Below are 23,838 nucleotides of genomic sequence, written 5' to 3'. Positions count from 1 at the left end.
TGATATTCTGAACCAAGACCCTGTGAACTTATTCACGTTTCCTTTCATTATTACTAGTTTCTGAAGATTATATAAGTCTCACAGATGCACTGAGGAACTACTTTTTGATTAAATAAACCCAGTTCGTTATTATAGGTGTGGCTCGAAAAGAATTTATTGTCTGGATTCTTTTATGTTCCAATATTTTGATGCTAATGAATAGCTTTTTGGAAAACAAAAACGTGATCAGGTTTACAAAACGGGGTCTTCTCTTATAACCTTTGATTGTTTAAAATGAAGCAAAATTGTTGGCTTAAAAATATAGTCCATTGTCTTGATTATTAACAGGATTGTCAAATAGCAAGGGCTTCTTTGATTTTTCATCTGATGACTGCTTCAGAAAAGAATGCACATTTAGGGTGGCGAGCACCAAACTAGTGTAAATTACTCTTGTAGTAACTCTTACTTCTTTAGTCTGGACTACTTTAGTAAATTACTTCCGTAGTAATATACTCTTTTAGTAACTGTTGGAGAGCTCAATTTCTATTTACTTCTTTAGTTGTAACTAAAGTAGTAACGCCTTTTTACTAAAGAAGTAAGCCATTTCTGCCACTGCTGGCACATGCATTGCGTTTCCTATTGGGAGTTGAAGCTTATCAGAAGTGCCCATGAAAAAAGGCAGAGAACATGCGATTGTAGTGAAGAACAGCAAGTTCTTGTAAAAAGCAGACGAGCTTCATTCGTTAAAAATGCGTTTAATACGAGAGAAATATAATACAAAAATGTTGTTAATTGAAAGACAAAGAGAAATCGTGGAAGACCATAACCTTAAAATGGAAGTTATGAATAAGAACGAATTCAAGAACGAAATGGAACAGACTTCAGGTTCTTCAGGCAATGTACTCCAGAAATTTATGTTTTTATAAATGAATGTGAATATATTTTATATCTATGAAACCAGTGGCGTATTTAGGGGAGGTCTTCCGGGCTTAAGCCCCCCCGAAATCTTACTTACTATAGTAAAGTATATGGAATATCTTGCAGAATTTTCACATTTTCAGGCAAAGTCCCCCCCCCGAAAGTTAACAAAGCCCTCCCCGAAACAAAATCGTAAATACGCCACTGTATGAAACATATTCTTTTTGCTTGATATATTTCCCAATGGTTAGTTCTTGTTTTTCACATGACATAATATTTGTGTTTAAGCATCAGTACATTTAATTTTTCTAATTACCACATTCTAATATTTATTTGTATCAGCGAAGTTATAAAAGTAGACATCTTCTTTTTCTTAGAAATAATCAAAACATCCTTATTGTGTAACTCTGTGTACTGAAGAAAGAAATAAAATGAAAATCTTAATCCCCTAATTGCAAAATAAAGAAGAAAGAAAAGAAAGAAAAAGAGAGATACATAACTAAAATTATACATAAATAAAATGGGTGACATTTCACTGCAGTAGTGATGATCCAGTGCCTTATTTGTTCATTTAAGAAGGAAAAGGATTTATACTAATTTATTATTTTACTAGCAAATTAGGTATAATTTTTCTGACAGTTTGTCCTGCAGCATCTGCTTCTGGCTGAAATGCATATTGGTTCATGTCATTCACATCCACAACACCAGTGTTTCTTCTAAACGTGTACTTTTCTGGGGGGTTGCCCCTCGGAAGTTCTGAGAGTTTTCTCCGGGAGGAGATGAAAATAATACTTCTATAGTATAATAATAAATAGTAAAAATAATATGATCCCCTTCGAATACTAAGTGTTCCCTCCGGGATATTTTTTCCGAAAGAAACACTGCACAGCATCAGGGTGAAACACACCTACTTCTGTTCCAAAGTTGTGCAGAACTGCAGTATCCTCAATAACATTCCCACACATGTTTTGTTTATATCTCATTGTTTTAGTGAGAATTTGGAAACGGTTCTTCTAAACACAGAATGTACGTTCTATTATACATCTTGTAACAACATGGGCTTTATTGTAGCGCCCTACGACTCCTGTCTGAGGTCGAAACATAGGAGTCATAAGATGTTTGGAGAGAGCATATCCACCATCTCCAACAAGCAACCCATTATATTGTTCGTTTTCTAATTCTGGAATGAATTCTACTATTGTCTTAAATGCTTGCATCATGCGTGGAACTCAGCCAATGGCTTACCACGTTCAAAATCTTCATATTGGCATCAGAAATGATTTGTGTATTGATAAAAAAGAAATTCTTGCAATTTCTGTATAGTTCTGCTTGTGCTCCAAAAGGACAAAGTATGGGTATAGGTACACATGACCCCTATAACATTCGGGAATCAACCAATTCGATAGAATTCACTTTTTTCCTTTATATATATATATATAGTGGCGGATCCAGGATATGATCAAGGGAGGGGCTAAACCATAGTTTGCCGTTTTATCCAGTGTAAAGCAGGATTGAAGCCCATTTTATCCAGTGTAAACCTGAGCGTCAAGGGGGGCTATAGCCCTTATAGCTCCCACCTTGGATCTGCCACTGTATATATATATATATATATATATATATATATATATATATATATATATATATATATATATATATATATATATATGTGTGTGTGTGTGTGTGTTTGTGTGTTTGTGTGTTCTGTGGCGTGGACACACATACACAGTGGCTTTAAGGCAATTAGGGTGGCGAGCACCAACCGAGAGTAAGTGAAACTAAAGTAGTAAGTTACTAAGAGAGAAGGAAATCGGCGACTTCCAGTCGAGAGTACTGAACTAAAGGAGTAAATTACTACGAAAGTAAATTTTTCGTTTACTACTGTAGTAAATTTATTTACTCCAAAACTGGTGGAGAGCACCATCAAAGAGTACGCTACTACATTAGTAACTTGAGGAGTAAATAAGGCCAAAATTTACTCCTAAGCAGTAGTAGGAGTAAAGTTAGAGAGTAAGATGAATTCTTTGGTTTCTACGTGTTAAATATCGAATTCTATGGATTACCTGGACTACGAAGTATATATGGAGATGGAGAAAGAAGTAGACATCCCAAGAATGAGAGTTTTAGTGGAGAGAAGAGACCTATTTGCAATGTATAGTGACATTGATTTCAAAGAGCGTTTTGGGTTGCTTAAGGATCTTTTGAGCGGCTGCTTGATATGTTGGAGCCGTTACTGCAGCATAATTCTGACAGGAACCGTGCTTTGTCTCCTAGGCTGCAACTTCTTTGTAGATTGCGAGTCCTTCGCACTGGTACTTATCAAATCTTAGCAGGGGATCTTATTAACATACATCGTGATACTGCTGGAAGAGCTTTTAACAGTGTGATAGACAGTTCAATTACCTTAAAGCTACTGTGTGTGTGTTCACGCCACAGAACAAATATATATATACAGTGGCGGATCCAAGGTGGGAGCTATAAGGGCTATAGCCCCCCTTGACGCTCAGGTTTACACTGAATAAAATGGGCTTCAATCCTGCTTTACACTGGATAAAACGGCAAACTATGGTTTAGCCCCTATATAAAGGAAAAAAGTGAATTCTATCGAATTGGTTGATTCCCGAATGGATTGTGTACCTATGCCCATACTTTGTCCTTTTGGAGCACAAACAGAACTATACAGAAATTGCAAGAATTTCTTTTCTATCAATACACAAATCATTTATGATGCCAATATGAAGATTTTGAGCGTGGTAAGTCATTGGCTGAGTTCCACGCATGATGCACGCATTTGAGACAATAGTAGAATTCCTCCAGAATTGGAAAACGAACAATATAATGGGTTGCTTGTTGGGGATAGTGGATATGCTCTCTCCAAACATTTTATGACTCCTATGTTTCGACCTCAGACAGGAGCCGTAGGGCGCTACAATAAATCCCATGTTGTTACAAGACGTGTAATAGAACGTACATTCTGTGTTTGAAAGAACCGTTTCCAAATTCTCACTAAAACAATGAGATATAAACAAAACATGTGTGGAAATGTTATTGAGGATACTGCAGTTCTGCACAACTTTGGAACAGAAGTAGGTGTGTTTCACCCTGATGCTGCGCAGTGTTTCTTTGAGAAAAAATGTCCCGGAGGGAACACTTAGTATTCGAAGGGGATCATATTATTTTTACATGGTACTATTCTATTTATTATTATATTATAGAAGTATTATTTTCGTCTCCTACCGGAGAAAACTCTCAGAGCATCCGAGGGGCATCCCCCACAAAAAAAAAAAAAAAAAAAATGTCTAGAAGAAACACTGGTGTTGTGGATGTGAATGGCATGAACCAATATGCATTTCAGCCAGAAGCAGATGCTGCAGGACAAGTTGTCAGAAAAATTATACCTAATTTGCTAGTAAAATAATAAATTAGTATAAATACTTTTCCTTCTTAAATGAATAAATAAGGCACTGGATCGTCACTACTGCAGTGAAATGTCACCCATTTTATTTATGTATAATTTTAGTTATGTTTCTCTCTTTTTCTTTCTTTTCTTTCTTTCTTCTTTATTTTGCAATTAGGGGATGTGGTAATTAGAAAAATTAAATGTACTGATGCTTAAACACAAATATTATGTCATGTAAAAAACAAGAACATATTAACCATTGGAAAATATATCAAGCAAAAAGAATATGTTTCATACATATAAAATATATTCACATTCATTTATAAAAACATAAATTTCTGGAGCACATTGCCTGAAGAACCGGAACCTGAAGTCTGTTCCATTTCGTTCTTGAATTCGTTCTTATTCATAACTTCCATTTTAAGGTTATGGTCTTCCACGATTTCTCTTTATCTTTCAATTAACAACATTTTTGTATTATATTCCCCTCGTATTAAACGCATTTTTAACGAATGAAGCTCGTCTGCTTTTTACAACTTGCTGTACTTCACTACAATCGCATGTTCTCTGCCTTTTTTCATGGGCACTTCTTCTGATAAGCTTCAGCTCCCAATAGGAAACGAAATGCACGTGCCAGCAGTGGGCAGAAATGGCTTACTTCTTTAGTAAAAAGGCGTTACTACTTTAGTTACAACTAAAGAAGTAAATAGAAATTGAGCTCTCCAACAGTTACTAAAAGAGTATATTACTACGGAAGTAATTTACTAAAGTAGTCCAGACTAAAGAAGTAAGAGTTACTACAAGAGTAATTTACACTAGTTTGGTGCTCGCCGCCCTTAGAGTTCGCGGTTTCATGCGAATTGAACACGTATTAGTCTTAATGCTTTATTTATTTGAAAACGTTTAAGATGAACGAAATAAACGTTAACAAAGCTTTTAGTTTTTAGCCTTCTCCAGAGGATTTCTTCACAAAATATCTTAGACCAGGATTTTTCAACCTGGGGTTCACATCCCCTAGAAGATCGCGAGAAAAGTCATTGGGGCGCAAAGGGAGGTAAAAAATATAAATGTAATTAGAATCTAGTACCAGGATACATATTTTTAAAAGTTGTTTTAAATTGTTTATGTTGATAGACATTTTTACTCCCATACTTATTATCAAATCGGACCACGTTAGTTCAGTGACAGAGCATTCACCTTTGGTGCGTGGGGTCCCTGGTTCGATCCCAGCTCGCACCACCTGGAGTTTGTAGTGGACAAACACCGTGTATGTGGGTTTTCTTGTTGTTCTCCCACTTTCTTCATTCTACCATTGCATTCATTTCTCATCAGCGTCTCCTTTAGCCTAGCCGGCATTAGAGTGGGACGTAAAACTGAAAGATTTCCCTTCATTTTTCTTTCTCGTATAAAAACAGTTAAGTTCTATATAGATGGCACTATTTTACAATTACTTGTCGTCTTTTCGTATGCAGAATAATACATAGACGTAGGGCTTGTAGTATTGTACACAAATAAATAAACAAAATCTATTCTAGCAACGAAAAAAAAAAAGCAATCAACTGAAGATTGGCGACAAACTACATATTTTTTAATGCCATAAAAATCGTTTGGATCGATTTTGTCCAGACTCCGAATGAGAATTTGTCCTCAAGCTTGTAATTATATTCATCTCAATATGGATTGATTGATCAACTTCATGAGATTGGTGACAAACTACATATTTTTTAATGCCATAAACATTTTTCTGTTTCTCTCTATTTTCTTGTGAAACTTCAATTGACCATTTTTACCCTCAACCATACACGAGGTACATCCAGAAAGTAAGTTTCCCACACGTCCCATAGCTAGGAAACCATATGTTACGCCAAGCGACTGCGAGACAGTAAGGTCCTAGCATGGCTCATTCGCTAGCGAAACTTCCCTAGTGCTCTCAGTAGTGTCATGGCAGTGGTTGAAGATGAACGTTGCTATTCCAGCTCCCGCCGCGTGTGAAGTGCGAGCACTGATAAAGTTTTTGAATACACAGGGAAAACACTACAGAAATTGAGACGGGCCATTCAGAGCAAGTGGCGTGGGATACTTATTGCTGGTGTTGTCCTGCTGCACAATAAATGCCCACCCACACCCAGCTCGCCAGACAACAGATCTCCTGCAGCAGTTCGACTGGGACATTTTGGATCATCCACCGTATAGCCCGGACCTCGCTCCGAGCGATTACCATTTGTGCTTAGACGTCAAGAGATTCCTGTCAGGTTAGCATCAGCATTTTCAGAATGACAGAGAAGGAGGCGACCGAGTTCCATAATATAGGTATAGACAAGTTGGTCCCATGGTGTGACAAACCTGAATTACGGTGGTGAATACATTGAAAAATAGCTAAATGCATCTTTATCTGACACAATAAATGTTTCCATTCAATTGTGTTTTGTTTCTGTTCAAGGTCTTTGGGAAAGTTACTTTCTAGATGCACGTTGTAATTTTATTTATACAGCTCAATATGATCAATTGATTGGTGTACTTATCTGCGGACACTGTTAAACAATAAATAAATAAATAAAAGTGTACGAGTTAATCATGATCTAGAGCTATATCTCATTAAACTGTACTTTGTACTGTCGTCTTGCTAGCGTTAATAATGTAAAGCTTGATAAGGGTACAACACTTTAGTATCGGTTTAATTTTAACAGGTGGCGTACAGTTAGCGTGCAACATCAACGTTTAAATCTACAAACTAATTAGTTTTTTTTTCCTTTATTTCCTCGAAAACTACACATGAGGATTTACATTTATTATTTTATTAATATTACGGTTAGTAAAGCTTCATGTTTGAACTTTTTAATAGTATTTTACAAATACTGTTTGGTTCTCTGTACATTTGTATATTCTTCATTCTCTTTAAGCTATTTCACAATATTGAAATAATTGAGGGTAAAGCGTTCAAAGACCTTACTAATACAAGATCCCTGCCTTTACAACCGTATAATTGCACAAGGACTTAAAACCCACGATTTAACCAATTAATTTAACAGAAAATTTATGAAAAGATTGTTAGTTGGCAGTAGTTTGTTACATCAAGCAAAAAAAAAAAAAAAAAAAAAAAAAAGTAAAAATATTAGGAAATAATGCTTTGAACTTTTCATACATTGTTTTAGTAATAACAGGTATAAAATATATATAACCTTCCAACAGGATGATGGATTCTTTAAGTTGCCCCAGGAACTGACTTTCTTCAGAGGGAGAGAGAAAAATATATTAACAGACAATTTATCTCCGTAATTATTCTCGGCTAGTTTTCAAACAAAATTATTGCGGTCGTTCTTTGCATCTACAAGAGAACAGGCACAGAAAAAAAAAATGACTGAATGAAAGATATGATTAATTTACGAAGTTTAATTGCTAAACGATAGGATATATTTATAATTTTTGAAATTCTATATTTGCATTAAGAAATTTTTGTATCAAAGCGTCACCTGAAATGATAAACAATTGTAAATTACGGTGGGGGTAAAAGTTCACATTTTTATTAAGCTTATACTTTGATATGAAACCTACAGAATTAATAATAATAATAATAATAATAATAATAATAATAATAATAATAATAATAATAATAATAATAATAATAATAATAATAATAATAATGGTAGTGGTGCTGTAGGCAGGAAGAAATTGGAATAAAAATCTATTGTTTGATTTGATTTGATTTTCAGTTTAGTTTCCCTTCCAGCAGTGAGGGTATATGAGACATGGACTTACAATCCGAACCACATGAGCTCCTGGCAGGAATCGAATGCGGGTCTCCTACGTTAACCGCTTAATCATGAGGGAGCTCTAAAAATCTATTATAGTACAAAATTAAAATAATAGTATTATTAAGCTAAAATCCTTGGTGCTATAGCCCATAAAGGGTCATGCTGGGTAAATACCGTATATAAAACCAGGCAATATGTAGTAATAATATCGATTTGACTTTGATACCAGTTAATTCAAGGATTTTCCCAAACGTTCTTGTAGTGGTGAATCAACAACGAAAAATTCTCCCCTCTATTCCTCCAAAAGTGAATTGATTTTAGCGTTAGGGGGCACGGTGGCTCAAAGGTAGAGCGATTACCTCTGGTATGCGGACCCTGTTTCGATTCCCAGTCAAGTAAGTTTGTGGTGGACAACATCGTGTCCGTGGATTTCCTCGAGGTACTTCTGTTTCCTCCCACTTGCTCATTCCACCAATTTTTCCATCATCATTGACTTGAGTTAATCATCGTCTCCCTTAGCCTAATAGACATAATCGTGAGACGTTAAACTAACATATTTCATTTCATTTCATTAGATCTTAACGCTACTATACTTGTATAAGCACTAGCAGACACTAACTTGTACTTCATGATAATGCTATTAAAATCCGATCGATTAGTTGATTGTAGTTCAATGTTGCTTTTATTATATTATTATATTATTATATTTTATTATATGATTATATGATTAGGTACAGGTAAATACCCATTATTAATTTTTTTTTTAATTTCTTATTACTTAAATTTTCATGAAACACAAAGAATAACACATGTGCGTTGCAGAGTAGTCTTTTCCGCGTGTAGAAAAAAGTGGCATGATGCCACTTTCTTCTATTTTGTACCTAAGGCAAAAGAAAAAAGTATAACAAAGTGGCGTATTTACCAACACACGCAGGTAATTACGCCAAGTTAAGGATACTACTAGAAATCTCTAATAAATCTTGCAACTGCTTACATCGTCTGTATTATACGAACTCAAATATCACTACACAACATGGCTGGAGCAAAAAATAGAATAACCAAAGTGCAAAGATGAAGATAAAAATATAAAATATAGAAACGATAATCTCCAAAGTTGAAATGAAGTTCCAAACTGAAAAGTTTTAGACCATAAGAAGATAAACAAACAGTGTCACTGTACTGTGACTTAAAAACAAAAAAGCACTACACCGATATTACATGGAACATGTGGGACAATTGAAAACATCTTTGTCTTCTACAGTCAGTCCTGCATAAGCCCTGGCGTATTTCGCAGCATCATGCTTGCTATTGATTTAGTAGCCATGGAGTCACAAATACTGAAATTACACTTATAAAACAAAGTGTTCCTAGACGGACACGAAATAAGGCATACATTGCTGTAAAGAATCAGCAATGTTCTGACTTAGCGTGGTACTAATAACGGATTCTTAGTTCTATTGAAATAATAACGTCCTTCCACGGAACCTTTCCGAAGCAAACAATACTGCACGTCGTGGTGGTCTCAGCGCTGTCTCCCGAATATTCATCAAATCGGACTTATCCAAGACCATGGCACACATTGGAAGCAGATTCCAGCGGATTATGTCAGAAACATCCTAGTACTGAACACTTGGCGTATTTAGCTGCACTACCTCCAGTTATCTTATATTGTCTATTATCTCTTATATTATTATTATATAGACGGAACATTTAATTTAAAATGGGATCCGAATCATTCACCCACCAGGAACGATGTGATGTCGGGACCATTCGCACAAAAATCAGCTGCATTAGTCATTTACTCACAAAGGGGCATTGTTAAAATTCGAAATTTATCGAATTTTCGAATATTTGTATTTGAATTCAAATATTCAAACAAAATAATCGTTTAAGCGATTTGTTTGCATTCGAATAAGAAACATATTTCTTCAAACAATTATTCTGTAGTTTTTCGTTATTTTGGAGTTTAACATTCTTCTTTAGTACTATGATTATGTAAAATTTGAACTGCAACTTAAAATGGCATTTGGGTAAAATGGCATTTGAACTGCAACTCCCTCGAAAATCGAACCCGAATCTTCTGCATTCAAAGCAGCATTATTAATCGCTTGGTTAGTATAAAATAATACGAACATTCAAATATGTCGCACTGCATAGGTATCGCAAGCACCATTCACAACAAGTGCTGGACATTCCACACAGATGATCCAGATTAGAATTCAAACTTCTTACTATAACATTATGATTTTGTGTGCGAAATCCCGAGCTTCATTGAAGCTAAGTGAGCTCGAGATCCATTGTCTTTAGTATCCTCTAAGAGTTAGTCCAATTCAGGTCAGTACAGGCGCTAGGCGAATCTTCACAGGTTTTAGTCCTTTGAGTACAGAGTTTCTTAAGAATCACTTACCTACAATATTTGTTGTTTCGCAAGATCCATTGAGGTTGACTATTGTGCGATCGAAGAAAGAGAGCGAATTACGTTGAGTTCGACAATTGTGATGTCGATAGAGTGTGACTTTCATTGAGATTAGTCAACATGAAGTCGAGTAAAGTTAGTGATTTTCCAGGGCTACTGAAAATGAAATGAAAAGAGATAGGCACTGCCTCACAAATCTCGCAGGCCCGATCCTACACAGATGATCCATAATCTAGTTCTCAGGTTCTGGATGCAGCTTAGTCTACTAAGGATCATGTAGTGATCAGGATATGTTAGTTCTCGGCTTCTAGCACTCGCGAAAGACTATCTACCAGGGTTATGGAAGAAAAATAATGAAGAAACAGTGACTAAGGCATTAGTAAAGTTGGAAGGACGTAGATGGATAGAACTCACCAAGTTGAGAAAATCCTCTCACGTCTAGATTCTAACACCTGGAAAAACTGCGATGCCCGGCTAGACGCCAAACAATAAGGGCAAAAAACCAGATGCCCTACTGCTGGTCATAAGATGGGTTCAAAGGAACAGCTAGGAATAGGATCACTCAACTCTAAAGTGGGTTAGTGTGAGAGTTCAGTTGTCATAAATAGTCGACTAAACGTTTTATCTAGTTCGAAGTTTTCGCGAGATATAGTGTGTGAGAGCTAGACATATTAAGGTCTATGGCTGCCAAATCGAATGAGCACGAGTTTCATTGAGCTCGAAGATCGTATGGTCAAGCAGATTGAAGTTTGTGAACGTAAGTTCCATTGGGATTGTCGGTTGCCAGGACGATAAAGCTTGAGGTGTGTGCTCACTCGATTGAAGGTCCGAGATATATAGGCACCCGTGGAGGATTACTTAGTAAAACAGAATGTAGAAATAACAAAACGCATTACACATACAATATATACCCTTCCCATTCATATAACTTTTAATTAACTTTTAATAATAACCCATTTCTGGTATACTCATTGGTTCTTATGAATAAACTGGAGCAAGGTGAGCATGCTCCAGTATTTGTGGAGTTTACTCCTTTTGGTATGAATAAAGAGGAGCCAAGAGAGCATGCTCAGGGAGAGGTTACTCAGTGCTGGAGCATGGTCTGAAAACTATCGAGCATGCTCACATTTCATATGAATAAAAAACGAGTTCGTGCTCGCACTTCGAAGTACTGTCTCCAAAAATCTGGAGTCACCTCATTAGCTGACTCAAGCCGTGCAGTGAAGGTGTGTTGTGAAAATGGCTGCATTCATGAATTTACAACGACGTAAAATATACAAGGAGCGCAGAAACACGTGGGAAGTGGACTATAAAATTCTGTATCGCTTTGATCAAGAAAACGTGAAGTGGTTTTCCTAGGTGCAACAAATGAAACTAGAGGCGGGGCACTTACTAACGAACAGAGAATGCGAATTTTTTTGGAGATATTTGAGTGATCCAGGGTTTCAAAGTGGGGTAGGGGAGGATATAGGCGTGGATCAGAGTACGGTGTCCGTGACATTTGCAAATGTTCTAGACAAAATAATCGGAAAGGCTCCCCTGTGGATAAAGTTCCCAACAACTGTTGCTGAACAGCAGGCAGAAATGAATAAGTGGCACCAAAAATACAATTTTCCCTTTGCCATCGGGGTCATCGATTGCACACATGTGGAAATTAAACGACCTCATGTACACGCGGAGGAGTACATAAATCGTAAAGGACGTTTCACCTTGGATGTTCAAGCCACTTGTAATTGTAACGAGGAATTCACGAGCGTTGATGCTTCCTGGCCAGGTTCGGTGCACGACTCCCGAATATGGATGAATTCAGCTGTTCGTGTGGTCATGACAGAAAACAGATCAGGAGCCTTGCTTCTGGGCGATTCTGGATACGCCATTGCTCCTTGGCTTATGACTCCTTTCCAAAATCCAGCTACAGAAGGAGAAAGAGAATTCAACAACTGCTTCAAAGGAGAACGAGTTATAATAGAAAGATGCTTCGGTCAAGTCAAGCAGCGATTCCCTATACTGGAAAATTGACTGACAGACTGCTTGCTTCGTCGTCCCAGCGCGGAGTGGAGCAACCTCTATGAGCATGCTCGGCTTCTGCAAGAGTAAGCTCTCAAAACTATTGATAGTTTTTATTCATACGAAATTTTTAGAGTTTGCTCACGAATAGAGCATGCTCATCTCAAGTGAGCAGAGTCTAGGCTCCATTTTATTCATACCACCCATTGAGTTGCTACATAAGAGCGGAAATTGGAGAATGCCCACTACGGTAATCTATTTTCAATCCCATGGACCTTTCCGTACAGGAAATTTTGGAGCTTGGGGTGAGTGCTGTATAAATCCTGAATCTGATTCTAACTCCGTAAGAGGGTAACCCCTGTAATGTCTGTTCTCGTATGCTGTAGAGAATTCAAAGAAACAGTGAAGGCCACACCAGAAGTCACAAAGTACACAAATCTTAACGTACAGAAGTCCTAATATTCATAAATTTCGTGATTGGTCCTAAAGTCTATAAGTACCAAAATACAGAGGTCTTAAGAAAAGCCAATTCTTTAGAATACTGTATGTATAGGTTTTAAACTAAGTAAGCCCTACACATCATTTACCTACACTAGTTTTTCAGTGCAAAAATCCTAAAACGTATAACAACCAGAAGTCCTAAAATGCATCCACTATCACTGGTCCTAAAGTCTAGAAGCTCTAAGTGTAAATCTTAAACTAGATAAATCCTAACATCTCTAGTTACACTAGTTCTAAAGTGCAGAAGTTCTAAAAGAGCCAGCATGGAGAGATCCCAAAATTCATCCACCGTCACAGATTCTGAAGTGGAGAAGATTTTAAAGCTTGAATCCAATTCTTAAGAATATGTCAATTATGTAAATTCTAAACTACATGAATCATAAAAGTTATATATCTTTACTAACCCAAGTTCACAAGTCCTAAAATGTGAAAACTTGTCGTCTAATTTTTAGAACTTGTGTAATTCAAGATATATGGACATCACTCATACGGTAAACGTTTGAAAAGTTGCGTTTTAAGTAATAGAGAGTTAATATATGGAAGTCGTTTTACATTAAAGTGATGTTCCAGTCCAGTATTTCTTTCAGACATCTTCTTTTTGAGGGGCATTGCTTTCCTTGAGCTGTGAGAGTGTTCCCCGGAGGAGACCAAAATAATATATCTATAAGATAGTAATAAATAGAATAGATAGTACCATCAGTGTCCTCCGGAATACTAAGTGTGCCTCCCGGAACATTCTCTCTGAAAGAAACACTGTTCCGGTCCCTCTGGATTCAGACCTTATAAATATACCATAACACTGTATACCTGTATAAATATACCTGAAAGTTCCCATCGAAATGTAAACTACATTGTATGTTCAAAAGGAAGCTACTGTACACGCTATTACAAATTGTGAACACTATTACACTATTACAAATTACAAATAGTATAATCAAAATTACCAGACAACAAAGATACCATCCAGGAAACCTTAAGAAGTTCCTTCTTGAGCAGGGAGAGTGTCTCAAGCAGAATGGTAAAGTACACTAAAGTAAATTTAAGCTCTTTTTTCTTTTCTGTTGCTGAACAGACAAAAGTGCTTTAGAAACTTCTAAAGAAAGAGGTGTTCCCTTCAAAAGGTATATCCTCTTGCCAACGACAAAGAGAAGTGGAAGACTTTCACATCCATTTTCGCCCTTTGTGTGTGTTCACAACTTTTGCATCACTTTCAACAATCAAGGGCGTCGGAAGAGTACACCGAAACCTAACACTGGATAACATCTGTCCCCGTTTTCTACCTGTACTCTTTCTTTCTTTTTCTTTCTCTTCATCTCGTATTTCTTAAGAAGCGGACATGGTAAAAGGGGTGCTTCCTGATTCTCTTTCCTTTACTTTATTCGCTACTAGCCGAAATACACGTTCTTAGCACGGGAAAAATAAATTTATGAAAAATATTATGCTCGTGGATAAGCAATTCAATAGAAGTGTAATAAATAAAACGGAAGATACTCTATTTTTGGCCATAAAATTTAAGCCCCCTTTCTTTCCTTAGGATAAGCCCTTATAAGCCTGCCATATATATATATATATATATATATATATATTCATGAGAATACGAGACATCTTCGATCTCCCTACCCAAACTATCCAACACAATCCAATGAACTGTAGTTCTGACTATGAACAACTGTAAAATAGGTGAAAGTTCCCTAAAGTGAAGCTACTTTTCTCTCTTCAGCGTGATTCTCTTCTTTGTTCCCTGCAAATAATTGTACGGAGTGAAGATATTTACATTCCAACTACATAAGAATCGCCTTAAAAACACAAGATGAAGTCTTATAAAAATGCTTTATAGGAAAACAATATGCAAATAATCTCGTTTTATGTAAATCAGTGATACAATCTACTTTCAATATTCTTCGCACGTTTAACAATACTTATTTACATGGCTTTTTTTTTTTTTTTTTGCCAAAATTACGTTTGTTAGTTTAGTCTGATGAAAACTTAGCTGATTTTTCTCCTTGCGTCGTGTGTAATTGTCGGCGCCAGATTTATATATTTCTAACCCCTAGACCAAAACACAATTCTGTGCTCTAGTCTCTCAAAAATATTATTTATAATTGTTTTTAACTTATCTAATGTCTTGCTGGAGAAAAAGTCACTTATGTTCCCTGTGCTTGTAAATGTAGAAGCACTCGAAGTTATCTTATGTTTGCTTGTTTTTCGGTGTTCGGAGAGTGTCCGAGTTTGCACCGGATGCAATGGAAAAAGTAGCAATGCAAATTTTAGTCAACTTCATAGTTCAACTTCGTTGCTTTCAGAAACGGATTTCTCCTTCAAATTCGATGAAAACGTACACATCAGGTTAGGCATTCTGTTGATACAAAATTGCAACACTTACTTGTAATGTATTATCAACGACAGCTCAGCTCGTGTACTTTATCAAAGATTGCAGATCCCCTTGACTACTAATGGACAATTATAACTCTGCGGTGCAAGTCTATTGGCTTGCTCGCTGTCAATTTGGAGAGGGTGATGTTGATAACTTCGTGGAAGCTGTTACATGTTATTGTTCATTCACTAATTACAGGGTTCCCAGCCAATGTCAGATTTTTTTTTTTTTTTTCACTTTTCGAATCAGCTGATATTGATAGTAGAAAGGGGAAAGATTAAAATACGAGACATTTGCCTGTCCCGACTAAATTTACGGGGACGCGGGACACTCTTATTCGAAATCGGGACTGTCCCGTTTTTTACGGGACGTATGGCAGGCTTACTTTTAATCAAAGTGTCATGAAAAAAAAAAAAAAAACAGCTTGAGATAGGTACTAACTATATTCCAGAAATTCTTTTTAAAACTATTCAGCCATCCGTCGATCCCGTGACGCGATCACAAACAAGACTTATGTTTAAATGCAAGAACACAAAATCAGAAAGAAGCAATCTGCACTGTGCAAATTAGGTTTATCACGAGCAGTGGCGGCAATAACGTCCCCACAGACCCCTCATCAGGACGTTATCGCCCCCACAGACCCCCCTCACTGACCCCCTGACTGAATCATCTTATAGTTGTGGCCATCAGGGAACCTTTGACTATTCGTAATTGTATGCACTTTTAACTAATGTTTTAAATCAGGTAGGTGGAAGTTGAAACGCATGGCGACATTTTTACGCTTCCATATTCATGCACGGTCTCCTATTCTGGGAAGAAGGAAGCGACGGGGCTCGGGCCTTCCTAAAGTTTGCTTTTCCCCCTTGCCCCCAGCATCGGGACACATTTACTTTGATTTTTGCTTGGATATCTAACAAGGAAATACACGGATCTAAACAGCATTCCCTCTCCCCAGAAAATATACAGTAATCGGAGCCGTTGTGCACTCTTAAAAATTCAGGTGGTTTCGCAGAAAATTCACCGTAAAGATTACAGGTCTTTTACCAGAATTGACATTTCAGGTGAAATATCCATAAATTTTGAACAGTGTATCCAGCATTTGACCAAAGTTCTTTCGAGTTGTTTGAAGTTGTTATCATATTTCGAATAATAGAATGAGTATTAAGTTATACGAAAGAAAATAACTTTCAAAGATGTTTTTCATTATTTCTTCTGGTTTAATTGCAAAATAATTTGAAGAATTATTAAATACTTTTAGCCTTATATTTAGTGGTTGCAGACACTGTCGTAAGATACTTTTATGACAAATGAAAGTTGTTACCGCAACTGAAGCATTTAAGACAAAAAAAAAAAAAAAAAATATCTGACAGTAATGAGATTGTTTGTGTTGTGTGTATTCCAACATTAGAAACTGTTGATCATACATTTTCTTCATTTACATTATAGGTGAGTACATTTATTACTATTATTTTAAGTATATTTATAAGGTTCTTATTGCTCATATTTTACGGATTGGAGTTCAAATTTCTTTTAGTATTTCATGATCGTCTTCTGTGTAAAGTTTTAACCGGTGAAGCACATCGGTTTTTTGCATCCAAAGTTTGATCGCATGTTCAGTGTACAAATAACACACTGACGTTCAAGTCGCATATTATGCAACATCACATAAGGAAAAGTACGTTCGGAACTGTTCTAGTGCAAGTAGTAATGCGTGCCGTCAATTTAAGTGCAAGGAAAAAATTGGGCCTTTGTGCCGTAGAGTAGATCCAGTATTTTCAGGCCTATAAACGTTAAAATTTTATTATTTATCAAGAAATTCACTGTCACTATCTTAGAAATTGTTTCTTGGTGCGCATTCACTTTAAGAGGACCTCACCGTTTGTTTGTAAATACTGCGTCCGGATATATGCTATAAAACTGCAGTAACCTGTGCTGGGTGGCCACTAAACGGACGAATGCCATGTAATAGAGTCAGGACAGGGCAGCCCGAGTGGTAACAAGGGGTTCGTGCGTAGGTAGCAGGCGTGTCAGCGATGGTAGGTATTCGCGTAAACAAGGATGTCGTTGAAAACACTTAGATAAATTTGGGATAATAGTTAAGAACAGCTACTTCTCATCTCCCGTGCACGAGGATACATCTTACTGTTGCACTACCTAAACACCCTAAGTACAAGGGCAAGAACTCAGTCTATTACCTACTTTTTAACATCCTAGATAGTCAGTGAATAATTCCTGAAAGTATGGCGTTTCTCGTCCTTCCCTAAATGGGAAGTACGGCTCCTTAACTATAACCAAATTTGGTTATTATCTTAACACGCGATTACTTACCTTTGCGATTTGCACAATGCCGACACTGCATTTAGGAAATTATAAACAACTAACTGGTTTGTGGTAGAGGACTTGAATTCCTCTCATAAACTTTCATGTGCTCACTTTTCTCATATCATTAAGACATTTGAATATACGTATGACTGTTTCTACATTTCTTTATTTTCAATGTTTTTCTACATTGGTCATATTTTCTGCTCAATTTCAATAATACGTACCGGTCCACAACATATAATAACTCTTTTCTTCACAACACACATTCTTATAACACTCAAAATCGAGTTGCCATCTTTGAATACGCCGAACTAATTTCGTCATTATACCCTAATGTCTCATGTCAGCATGCATCCACTGAAAATAGGACCAGCAGCACGCAGATTTTCACGTCTGAAAATATTACATTAAACTATCTAGCGTGAATTAAAAAAATACTGTGTCTTTCCTTGAAAATTTACGTATTTTTCATATTTCAGGTCCTACTCTCACGCACTTAACTCGAAATTCTCTGTGGATGCTTCGTTATACATTTTAACCAGTTAATGAAAATAGTGGAGATCGGAATATGACTTCCCTTTCGTGCCTTTCTCCAACAGTTGATTGCAAGGAAAAAAAAGTGAGTAAGGCTAGGGAAATTAAGGTTACAACTTTTACAGTAGCCCTGTAAACATACTTTTTTTGATAAGAAGTTTTCAATTTAATACACTGCTTTGCTGAACATTCAAAATTTATAATTAATCAGCATATTGAGTTGCTGGCTAAGACACACCAACTTCATTTGCTTTATACAATAATTATTGCTTTTTATAATTATCGTTGTTATTTAGCAACAGTTAAACTCTCTTTAACGTAAAGTGTTTCATGCTTATTTTCAATGTTCCGATGTATAGTTATCACATATATTTTGCGGGGTGATAATATATGTAATTGGTTAGTTTGTAGTCTTCATTTCTTTAGGGTGTCGCGGTGGCTCAGTGGTAGAGCGTTCACCTCTGGTGCTTGGGGTCCCGGGTTCGATCCCAGCCCCCGCCAAGTGAACTTTGTGGTGGACAAACACCGTGCTCGTGGGTTTTCTCGGGGTTCTCCCGTTTCCTCCCACTTTCTTCATCCACCATTTCACTCATCTCTCATTATCACCGTCTCCTTTAGCCTAATCGGCATAACCGTGGGACGTAAAACTCAAAGATTTCATTTCATTTTCTCATGTATTTTGCATGGCACAACTTATCAATAAATATTACTCTTCAATCCTTATTCTTAATCTAAGCTTAAATGATTGCATGGTAGTGTGCATTTTGAATACAACTCTTGAACTTTAACAAATAATTTTCTATGAGTTGAGTATACTTTTCTATGAAATGCGAGATTTTTTAAAAATATGATTGTCTTTAGGTATTTATAAAGGAATAATTTTTAAAATCATGAAAGACTGAAAATTTCAAATAATATGGAAAGATTGGCAATTTATCCATAAAAATGAATACATTATTTAAAATATTTACAGCTCATACTGAACTGAACTACATCTTTGATAACTTTTTTTTTTCTTTACTTAATATGAAACAATGGTATGGTGTGGCTACTTGGCAGTTGTTACCATTTGCTCTGCGTCGACATAAAACCTCTGTTTACTAATTGCTACATTATGATCCGCTTGTCTTCATTACTGTCTGTACGCTGTAAGTTGAAATCATTCCTAATGCTGTAGCGATATTTTCTTACATTCTTTTTTTTTATATATAATTATTTTGCTCACCTAACACCACACATCCATACCATATATTAATGATTTACTTTTTTTTGCACTTATTCAAGGGTTTCATTATAAACAACTTTTCGCTGAAGATGGAGTTAATATGTGCCGAAATATTAGATGAGGCAAACATCAAAGTCCGTTAATTTTAACTATCATCTATCTTGAATCTACAGTATAGCGTTGCTTAGTGCGTTTATATAATTGACCCTGATTCAGTAATGAGATGATTCGCTTTTATAAGAAAAATGTCTTAACATTAGTAGATCTCACTTCAATTTTTTAAGATTAAAATAAATAAATATGGCAGGGCTTCCGGTTAGCCGAATAATCAGCACGCGTGCCTTCTGCAAAATACGTATGCAATAATTTCTCCATACTTATGCCTATAATTTTATGAAATAAAAGGTTTTTTAAAACGAAGTCGTTTGTTGATATTTGAACAAAGAAGTCAACAAATAAATAAAAGTAAATGAAATGAAATCTTTGAGTTTTACATCCTGTGGTTATGCCGGCTAGACTAAAGAAGACGGTAATGAGGAGAAATGAAAGAAATTGTGGAATGAAGAAAGTGGAAGAAAACGGGAGAATCCCGAGAAAACCCACCCATACGGTATTTGTCTAACACAAATCTCACTTTCCGCGAGCTGGAATCGATCTAAGGACCCCATGCACTAGATATGAACGCTCTACCACTGAGCCACCGCGACACCCTAAAGAAATGAAGACTACAAACTAACCAATTACATTTTTTTAACCAGTAGGTTGAAATCTTATTAAGTTGTTGCAGGTTCAGTTTAGTAAGTTATTGCATCGAAATTGAACTAAAGTGATGTGAAAATAAACCTGTATTGTACCATTCAACCCATACACTTCATAGTTGAAGTTCCAGAAAACAATTATTCATAATGTACATGTATTATAACAGAGTTCTTCATAGATATGACAAAAAAAGCCTATAGCCACTAAGGTCAAAGAGTATTCCAGATTCGATAAAGAGGATGATAAGGTACTTTCAGACTTGTCACAACATTTTCATGCGTTCAAACACAGGTCAATGATATTAAAGTGCTACACAGAACAAATTTGTTCATTAAGAGGAATGTTTATGATTAGTTTTATACAAGAATGAACAACCTAGTTTGAATCTTGACAAAGACCACTTGAACAACAAACGAGTTAAAATAATCAACTGTCATCTGGCGCACAAACTTTAAAGTTTGAAGATTGTATGGCACAAAACAGGTTTATTTTCACACAGCATATTTATAATTTTGTTAAGTGGTTGGTGTTTTAATGAAGACGGGAGTTCCTATCGAAAATTTCAAGTTACTTATATGACTGACGTATACAAGATTAGTTCATGTTAATAACGATTCTCTCTTGTTGCGTGATCCAGTGACGTCGCTCCATACACCAAGTAAAGTGGCTTCACAACATTTGTCGGAGTAAAATTACTTATGGGTAGCTACTTGGCCATAAGACCTAAGTTTTCACATCATGTGCCGAACACTTACGGTGAATAGAGGCTGATACACTGTGAGCGTGGCGATAAATGATTGCAATTCCACAGAACAATCCACTTAAACGCTCTACAGTTCTGGAGGCCAAAATGAGAGGTTGTCCTCGCTGCTTTTGTGTTCAGGAACGTCGCACCACTTTTCCTCTTCACTGCAACAACCTAAGTAAGTCTCTTGTTTGGTGTTTTTTTTTTTTTTTTTTTTTTTTTTTTTTTAAGAGCTTAAGTATCCTGAACCAGTTACACATTAGATGTGGCATGCAACCATCTCACCACGTTGACGTTCGTGAAATGCACAGTTTTACTCATTCGGTTCTCTCACCCATTTAGTACGATTATGAATATTGTCCATATCTATGTATCCCAGACACATATGGTTTCCCTTTGTAACTGAAAAACACACATCTTGTGTTTGATACCACTATTAGGTGAAATCTGTAATACACTATTTCTTGTTACCTTTTATGGTGCGAAATTGTTAATCGTTTTCCACAAATACAAACCTGTTTTCGAGACTTCTATATATCTTAATCCACAGTTCTTATGCCAGCTTCACGGATGTGAAATAGTGCAAAATGAAAATGGTTAGTGTTAATCAAAACTTAAGTAAATTTATAGAATAGTTAATGCAAATGTATATGAATAATTCATATTATTGTTTATTGTCTTTAAAAAAAATCGTACAGGAAAGGAAAATGTAATGGTATGAGAGACATAAGAGAAACACCATTAAGCATGATATTGCGCTCAGAGTTACATAAGTCAATTTACAACTTGAAAGAAATAAAAATAGGTTTTGCCTATTTTTCTCTAGCTTCGAAATATATTTGTTTCTGATTTCAGGTGTTTTGTTGGAATTAATCCAGAAATTGAATCCATTCCGCGGAAAGCGAGGGAAGATACGGCAACATGATACTTCTAAGGATTATCCGTAGCAAATTTTTGACTTCCATGAAATAACTCATTGTCAGTTTATAAACGGAATATTGACTAGACTGATCATTTCTTTTTTATTTCATGTACTATCATTAGAGAATTAAATATGATGAGATATTTAAGAATATATTGTTTTCATTTGGTTTTTACTAAATCCTGTTAATTTATGTTTAAATCTTTAAGTACTTTTTTTTCAGTAGCGTCATTTCAGACTTTGCCAGGTAGGAGTAAGTTAGTCCATCAACATAAGAGTTTTACCTTTTGAATTAGTATTTTAGTATACAATTTATTGAAGAGCATTTGATTCTCAAACCCAGGGGGGTAATTATCCTCCTTGCCCTTCCCAAATGATTCCCTGCTTCTCTCTCTCTGAAAACCTTCTTCTGCTTTCTGTACATGTAGACTTAACTCTGGTTGTATTACTGTTACAAAGGAAAAGTGTCGTGAATACATACACGTTTTTGTATACAAACTACTGTATATTCCTGAATGCAAGACTAGGTATTTTGCCGCAATTTTGTAACCGTAAATATGGAGTCGTCTTGGTTTTGCGACATATCATGTATAGTTTTTCTTCACTGAACAGAATCACGAGATTCCATTAAACGATAAATTTACCCATTTCCTTGACTACCGCTTTAGCCTTCAATGTTTGAAGATTCACTGCAGAGGCATCATGTGGGAAGAGTACGGGCAATTGCATCCTACTTAGCACTTAGTTTGAGAAATAGACGCTTTTTAATAAATTGTGTACTAATATTGTAATGAAAAAACGTGAAACTTATGTCAGTGAACAGTTTTGTTCCTCCTGCCAAAACCTGAAATAACGCTATTGATCCAGTGGACCCTTCTAATGAGAAAGAGTAAGTGAGGTTTCTATTTGATTTGATTTTTAATGTAGTTTTGAAAATATGTCCTGTATGTGCTATAGATGTATTTGTGTAATCCTTTGGTAAAAATATGGTGGTTCGTCTTAGTAATTATGTGTGAATTTGCAGGAGGAAATAAAATTTAAAGTAATCCTAACATACTTGTGAAAAAGTGCACTTCAAAATATTCTTACTTGTAACTCTATCAGTAATAGTCACAATAATTGATTATTTATTAATATTATTTTTTCCCTTTTCCTGCTTGCAAAGTTGTATCTTCTACTTCAGTTATCGAAGACATTAGAGAAAGTGTTGTCTAAAGAATGTGAATATTGGTTTGCTGTCTCGTGAAAATTCAGATGATAGGAAAAGAAAGAGCGTAAACGCATTGTTCATTGTATTACATTGTCCAGAAAGAAAACCAAGTTGTTAGTAGTAGGGGTCGATCTGGGTAAATGGATGTTTAGATCATTAGCGATGTCAAACATGTCAATCTTGCTCGAATTTTACCATAATGTAATCCATTTTGGCTGCGAGAAGCATCTTGGACATTGAAATTTCCTGATTGATAGTAACTGAACTATATTTCAGTTCTTGCTTTTGATAACGTATCTTGCCCGCATTTTCGGCCAAGGAACAAGAGTTGATTCTGTTTCACTTTATAATTTATGGAAGAACTCGCCTAAGCCTATACACTGTAAAATTGTTTTCTTGAGGTGCTTTCTTGAATTTGATGTTGAAAAATCTCAACTAAAGTCTATAAGAATTTAAGCGATTAATTCATATTGCGTCGCATTTAACTTCTCCGATGTAGGTTTTTTTTTCTTTTTTTTTTCAGATAATAGTTACACAACCTTTATACATCGTAGCTGCTCCGGTAAGTTGGCAAACTTGACGAGGAAGAATGTGTCTTAAGGCCATCAGTGTAATTGGGCTCTTAAGCAGTACCGATAAAAAATATTTCTTTGTTAAATGAACACGCCAATAACTTTAAAGCTTGTTGAAGAGTACCGCACATAAATACATTAAATCATCACTGTGCAAAATACTCTCGTGCTGATTTGTTGCTCTAAACTGAACACGAAATCACAT

General features: G+C 35.9%; 1 protein-coding gene and 1 long non-coding RNA gene across 3 annotated transcripts in view; both read left to right on the top strand.

Annotated features, from left to right (window-relative positions):
- LOC145675933 (uncharacterized) overlaps positions 1–23,838 on the top strand; it is a 108,946-nt gene that overhangs the window by 34,366 nt on the left and 50,742 nt on the right. The gene's annotated exons all lie outside the window — the stretch shown is intronic.
- Positions 16,271–22,002, top strand: LOC145675021 (uncharacterized). Of its 2 annotated transcripts, XR_014129105.1 has the most exons (4): positions 16,271–16,790; positions 18,146–18,285; positions 20,822–21,107; positions 21,785–22,002. It is a non-coding gene; the product is annotated as an uncharacterized LOC145675021 (long non-coding RNA). The 2 variants fall into 2 exon arrangements; XR_014129106.1 differs by lacking the exon at positions 20,822–21,107 and having other exon boundaries at positions 16,546–16,790.

Source organism: Thermobia domestica, chromosome 18 (genome assembly GCF_964235325.1).
Source record: "Thermobia domestica chromosome 18, izTheDome1.hap1.1, whole genome shotgun sequence".
In the NCBI taxonomy this organism is placed as follows: Eukaryota; Metazoa; Arthropoda; class Insecta; order Zygentoma; family Lepismatidae; genus Thermobia; species Thermobia domestica.
Note: the sequence above shows the minus strand (reverse complement) of the source record. Positions and strands in the feature narration are given on the sequence as shown.